This window comes from Humulus lupulus, chromosome 2 (genome assembly GCF_963169125.1).
Source record: "Humulus lupulus chromosome 2, drHumLupu1.1, whole genome shotgun sequence".
Classification (NCBI taxonomy): Eukaryota; Viridiplantae; Streptophyta; class Magnoliopsida; order Rosales; family Cannabaceae; genus Humulus; species Humulus lupulus.
In genome coordinates, this window is record NC_084794.1 from 88518834 (window position 1) to 88528052 (window position 9219).

Here is a 9219-nt window from a genome sequence, read left to right on the forward strand (position 1 = left end):
CATTAAAAAAGGAAGAAGAAGTAACTATGATTTTAGTAACATAAGTAACTAGTTACCATAAAGAAACCATAAATATACACACATCAGAACGTGAAAGTAACCAGTTACCCTCAGAAATATACATACAAAGAATGTGAAGGTAACCAGTTACCCATTCACATTTTTATATTTTTATTAGTTTTCTTTCCAAATTTTGGTATTCATATAAGTGTTAAAGTAAAAAGAAAATGCTAAAAAAATTCATTTGAATTTTTTTTACATATAGTGGAAAAAACTATAAAAAAAAATTACAATAATAAAAGATAATAAATAAAAAAAATAGTAGAATAATTATGTAATGTTAAAATATATGTGTGAAAAAAATGAAAAAAAAAAGAAATAGAATGAGAAAAGAATAAGTACAAAAATGAAAAAAAAATATGAAAAAAAAAAACAAAAGAAATGATGAATGAAAAAAAAAGATGAATAAATAAGAATGAAAAGAAGAAGAAGAAAAATAATGGAAAAATGAAAAGGAAAAAAATATGAATGAAAAAATTGGTAGAAAAAAAATAAAAAAAATTGAAGAAGAAAAAAAAGCTCATATGTGTGTGTTATACCCAGATTTCGAGCCATGTTAATTATGACCTCGAAAGTTGGATTCGCAAATAAGTGGATTCATAAGGATGGAAGCAAGCTCTAGGATCGTATGCCGAGCTTGCAGGATATGGACAATCTCGAGTATGGTGACCTCGAAGAGTTCATGATCTCGAAAGATAGCTCCGGGAACACATTCATCTTCGGAGACAACTTCGGATCAGGGGTCCCGAGCTCGACGTGCATACGATCTCGAACAGGTTGAGTGACCTCAGAACATGTCTCCAGCTCGAAAGGTGACAGGAAACCTGGGAGACTAAAGCCTTGGAGATACGCAATAATCACTTTGAATATTTACAAGTATTATAAATATGAGATATAATCCTCATTTATTGTTGTAAATCCCCTAGAATCGTGGGATATTATTTGATCAGTTATGCGTTTCCTGGTCTTCAGGGACGTTTCCTTTTATATCTGATTATAGGCATTTAAAGCCATTTATTTTATTTACAAAAGAGTAACTACCCAAAATATATGGGATAGTATTCTGCATCCTTCTCTATAAATAGAGAAGTCATGCACCATTGTAGAGGACCGAAATTCTGATCCTTGAGAGAAAACTCTGAAGAATTCATGCAAAGGATTTTTCAGAGATAATCTTAAGATTAATAACAGAGACTCGTGGACTAGGCAGATTTAACTGCTGAACCACGTAAAAATCGCGTGTTTGATTTGTTTTATTTCATTTAGCCATTGTCAATCATTGTTTACGTGCTCTTCTTTTACTGTTTGACGAGAAACGGCGTCAACAGTGTGAAAAAAGAAAAAAAATGGAAGGAGAAAATAATAAATACAAAAATGAAGAAAAAATAGAATGAAAAAAAAAACTGAAATAATATGAAAAAAAAAAAAAATACAAATGAAAGAAAAAAATAGATAAATAAATAAAAATGAAAAGAAGAAGAAGAAGAAGAATGAAAAAATGGAAAGAAAAAAAGATGAAGGAAAAAATTGGTAGAAAAAGGAAAAAATGGAAGAAAAAACAAGTAAGGAAAAAAAATTAAACAATGATGGAAAAAAAATTTCCTTCAAAATCAAAGAAAACATAACTATGATAAAAAAATGTGACATTTCCATATTTTAGTTAGCTACTAATTGTGTTTTCCATACTTTGACTTTTTCTTTAATAAATTTCCCATACAAATTAAGAAAAGTATAACTCCCATATTTTTGCACATTGATGGTATAAAAGCCATATTTTTGAAAAATCCCCTTAATACATATAACATAAAATAATTACAAAAATTAGGTACAAAACTTTATTTACAAAATATATTGTTATATCATCAAAAAAATACCTAATTTCAAAATTAATATACTTGAATTGAGAACATTCTCGAATTTTCCGTTTATCTGTGTTTTCAAAAGTAACATTTGGTTATAATGGTGATAACTTACCAATTAGTCACTTTTTTTTATTAAAAGTTTTATTTTTAGATCATATTATTTCAGTATATTTTGGTTACGTGATTCAGCAGTTAAAATCAGCCTAGTCCACGAGTCAATATTATTGATCTTAATACTCTCTCAAGGTTTTCTCAGAACAATTTGACAGAGTATTTTCAGTCTCAATTTATACGTAAATACAAATGAAAATCTCCAGGCTATTTATAAGCCTGGTTGGGAGAATATCTTCTCATAATTCAAGGAAGTTACAACCAATCACTCCAATCTTAAATGAATGTAAATAAATACATTAAATACATAATATCCCATGATAATCGGTATTTGATACTAGATAACAACAAATCCCTAAGGAATAGGGATCTCCTAACAACTGTCGTGTGCAAAACACGTTGCTAGCCTCGAACGCGAGGTTAACGCGCTTTGGAGACCGACCGATACTTCGAGCTTGTTATTCCAGTCAGCCTCCTCCTTAGCCAGTGGTTTCATTGAACTCAATCTTTGGGGACAAATATCTTCGATCTTACAACTTAGGCTCGCATAACACCTATATGTGTCGGAGAAGATTCTTTCTTTCAAGCTTGAAACTTAAGCTCGAACCTTTTAAACTTGTGCCCGAACACCAACATGGACAGGTCAGGAATCATGCATATTTGTACAAGTGTTCAGCCACTGCTTGTTATTTTTGAGCTTACGTCTTACGAGCCTACATTCTGAGACTCATTTATTCATCCTCAAAATTTGGGTGTAACATTTTGCCCCTTCAAAAGTGTTAGTTCGAATCCAAAGAGAATAAAACATTTGAACATCACTTTCAAAAAAACGTGCCACCTACCACACCCTAGTGCGAACATGCGTCACTCAGGGATTGAATGCCCAGAGTACTCGAGTACTATCTTTTTCTGCACATGTCCTTTCCTATTCCTTTTTGCCGCCATATTTCGGGAATCAAATGTGATCCCTTGGATCTTCTTCTAACGCAAACCAATGGACCAGATCAATCCGACCTTTGATTTGACAACTGGGTATATATACGAACGAGAGAGAACCCCCTCTTCATCTTCCCCATTCTCACTTTTGCTTTTCAAAAAATACGAACGAGAGAGAAAAAGAAAGAAACAGGGCTTTCTTTGCATGTTTTCTAAACCAAAGAAGAAAAACCACTCCAATACATTCAGCTACGTGAGATCATTCTTGCTTCCGCTACTTCAGTCGACAATCTCATGATTCGCGTAAGTACTCTAATCTTTCCTGGTTATATACATAGATTTTCTTGTTTTTGCACTTCTCTCTGTGAAGGTGGCTTTCTGGTTCTTACCAAAATTTATGGCTCATTTCTTGCATTAAGTATGTTTTTCCTTAATTTGAGTGGATTTGGCATGCTTAGAATCACGGTTTAGACCGAAAATTTTCTGATAGAGACATGTAAAAATGGAGTTTTTCTTGTAATGGGGTTTTGCGGTTATAAATTTCGTATAGCTTAAGAAATAGGTTTTTGGATGCACGAATCCCTAAAATACCGCCTTTTTGGGTAACTGCAAATTTTTCCCTTGAAATATGGAATTCTAATAAACTGGCAATAACCCTCCCACCCTGGCGTGGGTTCACGCTCGATGCCTGAACTTTACAATAGTTTGGGATAGACATCTGAGTCAACCTCGCCCTTTCCAGCCTTCATGCTCGGTTAGGGTAGTCTCATGATCTCGAGCCTTCGAGCTCTAGTTATCGAAATTTTAATCCTCTTTTTTATTATTTTTTTATATAATGGACCCTCACCATTTTCTTCCTTGCTAGATGTCACAGTACTCTGAGAATTGGTGGGGGCCCAGGTTTGCTATCCCGTACCACCCATCAACTCCCAGTCCCAAATCGCCTTTCTCCCGAAACCAACAATTAACTCGCGCACACAAAGAATGGTGCGAGTAAGAGGATATACATGACCACTTTTGACGTCAAATCGATGAGGTCGAAGAGATAAAGGAAAATACTTCGAGTGGCAGCCTACCTGTAATGCCCCGAATTCTCCGATATGGTTTAGTGGCGGTTTAGTTGGCCGGGAGGGCCGTAATTGTTTAATTACACCATTAAATGAATATATGCATATTTATGTGAATTATATTATGATATAATGATATATGCATGCATGTGGGTCCACATTTGGAAATATTATGCTGTTTTGATAATTTGGCCCATTGAGGGTAAATTTGTGTATTTGGGTGCATGATGTGATTTGTGAATGAGATTCCATTATTATGAAGATATATTTGAGCTATTCGGCATAAGACGATTATTTTTAGTGGATTATCAGTTTTGTCATAACGGGGTCAATTTTGGGGTAATAGGAATGTTTATTTGATGATAAATTGGGAATATTTGAGATCAGGGTGAAATTCTGGAAGTTTTGACTATAATGTCCCCGGGGGTATTTTCGGGACCCCGAGTATTAGGTTTTATTTGAGGTTACTTAAGCTTGAAGTAGTTTTCAGATAGAACGTACGATTAGAAAACCTCTCGTTCTCCTTCGTTAGTTCATTTTTGCCACCCGAAGCATATTTGAAGAAATCTTGAGTTCTAGGAGTCGGAATCGAGCGAGGATCGAGGCATAGCAATCCTAGGAAAGATTAGAAGCTTCTTGACTGAAGGATTTGACAGAAAACAACCTAATAGAAGGTAATCTAAGTTTAAAGTTTTGAGTTTTTAGAGTTTCTAAGCTTTGAATTGGACTTTGTGAATTGTTGAGTTTTCGATTCGTTTGAACCTTGTGTTTTGAGGGTTTTGATGTATTGGGAAGCTTGGGAACCTTGTTTTGATGATTGGGGAATGTTTAGGTATGATTTTGGAGGTTTTAAGAAGTTGAAAATGCGTTTGGGAATGGCCCAGGGTTGGGGACCGCGGCTCTGTTCTTGGGCGCTGCGGCCCTAGCTCGAGGTTGGGGGAGAGGTTCTGTTTGCGCTGGGCACCGCGGCCCTTGGGTTGGGCGCCGCGGTGCTTTCCTCTGGAATTTCTGGGGGCCGCGGAAAAAGGTGCCAGGGTCGCGGCTCATGTGCAAGGTTGAGCCCATTTGCATGTTTTGACCCCAGGATCATGGTTTTAGGCCTCGGGATCACTCCTACTACCCGGATTAGTGAGGATTGATGTCTCGGAGGCTAAATCTTGGTTTGATAACCCTTGATTATCATGTTATTGATGGTATCCTATAATGTGTTATGATTAGGTAACCGCTAAAGGACTAAAAGCTAAACCGTTCTCAAGGGTCGTTCTTTTGTTCATTCTAGCTCGAATCAGAGGTAAGAAAACTGCACCCCAGATGCGACATGCATGGTTATTCATGAGGCATGTTGGTTGTATAAATGTGGACACGAATTGATTGTGGAATACTTAGCAAATGTTGCTCACTTGTGCATGGTACTGACTCATTAGTCAGATTTGGCAAAGGTGCTAGTATCAACTGTGAAGCTGTGACTCATTAGTCAGGTTCGGCAGTGGTACTGGGCATTGGTCACATTGCGCTGACTCATTAGTCAAGACGGCCTTAGCGTGTTCAAAGCAAGCCAATAAAGATTAGATCTAATCGACTTTAGGCATTGAATGACTCAAAGAGCATTAATGCCGGACCGACCTCAAGTTCGATGAATATTATAAGCGCTTGTGTGGCTTACCCATCAGTCACTCACTTGATAAAGTAGAGACTTACCCATCAGTCTCTCATTTGTTGAAGGCTAGTGGCTTACTTAGCAGCCACTCTTCCATTTGAATTAGTGACTTTCTTGTCTATCACTCAGTATGGTTTATCAGAACCTCAAGTGATATTCACTCATCTGTTTGAAAGCTATGAGCTCTGTGTGATTATAATGATAATCATTTGATGATGTTTACATATAATCCTGTGTTTTCTTGCTGGGCTTTGGCTCATGGGTGCTATGTGGTGCAGGTAAAGGAAAAGAATAGCTCACCCAGCCTTGAGTGGAGAGCTTAGGTGGTGATGTGTACATATGCGGTCGCTTGACCACCACGGCCAAGGAGTTCTCAGAGGAACTAGGGGGTTTACCCTATTTTTGCTGCTTAGGTCGGCGGGGTTTGAGATTTTGGAACAATAATGACCTTTTTGAGTTGTAAATAACTTGTAAATGTTCTTGTGGGGCCATGAACAGTTTTATGTATCAATAAAACATATCCTTTCCTTTTTGCTGGTTTTCACCTTAACCTGTTAATAACACTTAGATCACGTTTTTAACCAAAGGACTTAGGCAATGAGTCAAATTTCCGGTTCACCATTCACCGTAACTGTTCTGGGGTAACCAGGGCGTTACAACTTGGTATCAGAGCAATGCCAAGGTTAAGGTTCCTGTAGACTGGCTGGGCATGTACACACATCACTGAAGTCAAGCTCGACTCATGGTTTGGTAACTATTTATGTAGTTGTGTATAACTGCCTAAATGTGGTGCATATGCTTTACCTGTGTGCATGAGACACTGTGTTGAACCTGTGCCCTTGAAATATTATGAATTGTTACGTGATACATGCTGAGTGCTGAATGCCATAAACATGTATCTGCTTGTGAATGTTGAATGACTGTGGAATATGATAATTGTCTGCTTGTTCTTGGACCATGAGGCGGCAAGAGGTTTAGTTATTACTACCTGACTGGCCGTATTGATCAATGTTTCAGCAAGGTATCAGATAAGAATGAATCCAGAACAGACAGATACTACAGCTGGCCAGAATAACAATAACAGCCAGGGTCAGGAAAATGACCAGTCTCAGATTCCACAGCCAGCTCCTGCAAATGGCAACAGTTGTTTAATGACTTACAGGCAACAATGTTGAAACAGGGAGAGAAGCTTCGTCTCCTGAGACAGCAACAAGTGCCTGCAGTGGTTGGTGTATCAGAGGCACCTCCTGTGTCGGTGCCAGTAGCTGGGCAGCTGCCTGAGGTAGGAAACAAATGGGAACCTCTTTATGAAAGGTTCAGGAAGCAACAACCTCCTATTTTTGATAGCAGTACAGATCCTGCCAAGGCAGAACAATGGATGAGCATGATTACCATTATCCTTGACTTTATGAGGGTATCTGGTAATGAGAGGGTGGCCTGTGCTACCTATATGTTTCGGGAGGATGCCCGGATTTGGTGGGAAGTGATTACCCAGACCAAGAATGTGAATGCCCTGAGCTAGGAGGAGTTTCAGACCTTGTTTAATGAAAAGTATTACAATGATGCCATCAGGATAGCTAAAGCTGAGGAATTCATTAGGCTACTTCAGGGAAGTTTATCAGTTACTGAATATGCCTTAAAGTTTGACCATTTGGCAAAGCTTGCCAAGGAACTGGTGCCCACTGATGGGACCAGGAGAGAGAGATTCCTTCAGAGGCTACAGCTCAGGTTAGCCCGTGATGTACGTATCACCACTGTGGCGAGGGTTACTACCTACGCACAGGTGGTTGAGAAGGCACTCACAGCTGAGAGTGCAGAGACCAAGATCTGGCGTGACAGTGCAGCCAGAAAGGATTTTAGGAGGACCGTTCCTCCATTTATGGGTTCTGGTAGGGGTGTTGGCCCCAGTGATCAGAAGAGGAAGGTTCCTGATACCTTCCCAGTTCCAGGTCCTGACAGGAGGCCCCGTGGTATTACAATGGGTCGTCCTGAGGGTAGTGAAGCCTGGAAGACTCGTCCTGAATGCTCTAGATGCAAGAGGCGCCATTTGGGAGAGTGTAGGGCAAAGGCCTGCTACTTGTGTGGAGCAGTGGGTCATCTTAAGAAAGATTGCCCTCAGGTAGGGAAAGAAGAACCCAGAAGGTGGACAGCTCGACCCCAGCTCGAGTGTTCACATTGACACAAGCAGAAGCTGAGGCTTCCCCCTCAGTTGTTACAGGTCAGCTTCTTAGTGCTGGAATCCCTTATAATGTGTTGATTGATTCTGGTGCTACACATTCCTTTGTTGCTAGTAGCATTATTGATAGACTGTGTAGACCTTGTGATTTCTATGCTGTGGGATTTGGTACTTTGTTACCCACTGGAGAGTTAGTGGTATCCAGAAGGTGGGTCAGATCTTTGCCAGTGACAGTGGAGGGTAGAGAGTTATCAATGGACTTGATAGAGTTAGTTATGACTGACTTCGATATGATACTGGGTATGGATTGGTTGGCAAAGTATGGGGCAACTATTGATTGCAGAAGGAAGATGGTCACCTTTGAGCCTGAAGGTGAGGATCCTTTTGTGTTTGTTGGTGCTGTGCATGGACCTCGTATTCCTATGATTTCTGTGTTGAGGGCCAGGGATCTATTGCAAAGAGGTTGCATTGGGTTTTTAGCCAGTGTGGTTGACACCACTCAGGTCATGCCAGTGAGACCAGAGGATACCAGGTTAGTTTGTGAATTCTTGGATGTGTTTCCAGAAGATTTTCCAAGATTGCCACCACATAGGGAAATTGAGTTCGTTATAGAACTGGCACCAGGGACGGAGCCAGTGTCTAGAGCACCATACAGAATGGCCCCAGCTGAGTTGAAAGAATTAAAGGTACAATTGCAAGAACTGTTGGACTTGGGTTTTATCAGACCTAGTTTCTCACCTTAGGGTGCGCCAGTTCTGTTTGTAAAAAAGAAGGATGGTTCCCCCTGAGAATGTGTATAGATTACAGAGAACTGAATAATTTGACAATTAATAATAAGTATCATTTGCCAAGGATAGATGACCTGTTCGATCAGTTGCAAGGTAAGAAGGTATTCTCAAAGATCGACCTTCGTTCTGGTTATCATCAGTTGAGGGTCAAGGAAGGGGACATACCGAAGACTGCCTTCCGTACCAGGTATGGGCATTATGAGTTTCTAGTTATGTCATTTGGATTGACTAAAGCCCCTGCTGATTTTATGGACCTGATGAACAGAGTGTTCAAGGATTATTTAGACCAGTTTGTGATCATCTTCATCGATGATATTCTGGTATATTCTCAGACTGAGATAAAGCATGAGCATCATCTGAGGTTGGTTCTACAGAGACTGAGAGAACACAGGTTTTTTGCTAAATTCAAGAAGTGTGAGTTCTGGTTGTCTGAAGTATCCTTTCTTGGACACATTGTCAGTAAGGAGGGGATTAAGGTAGATCCAACAAAGATCAAAGCGGTCAGAGATTGGCCAAGGCCAAAGAATGCTTTTGAGGTTAGAAGTTTCCTTGGATTGGCAGG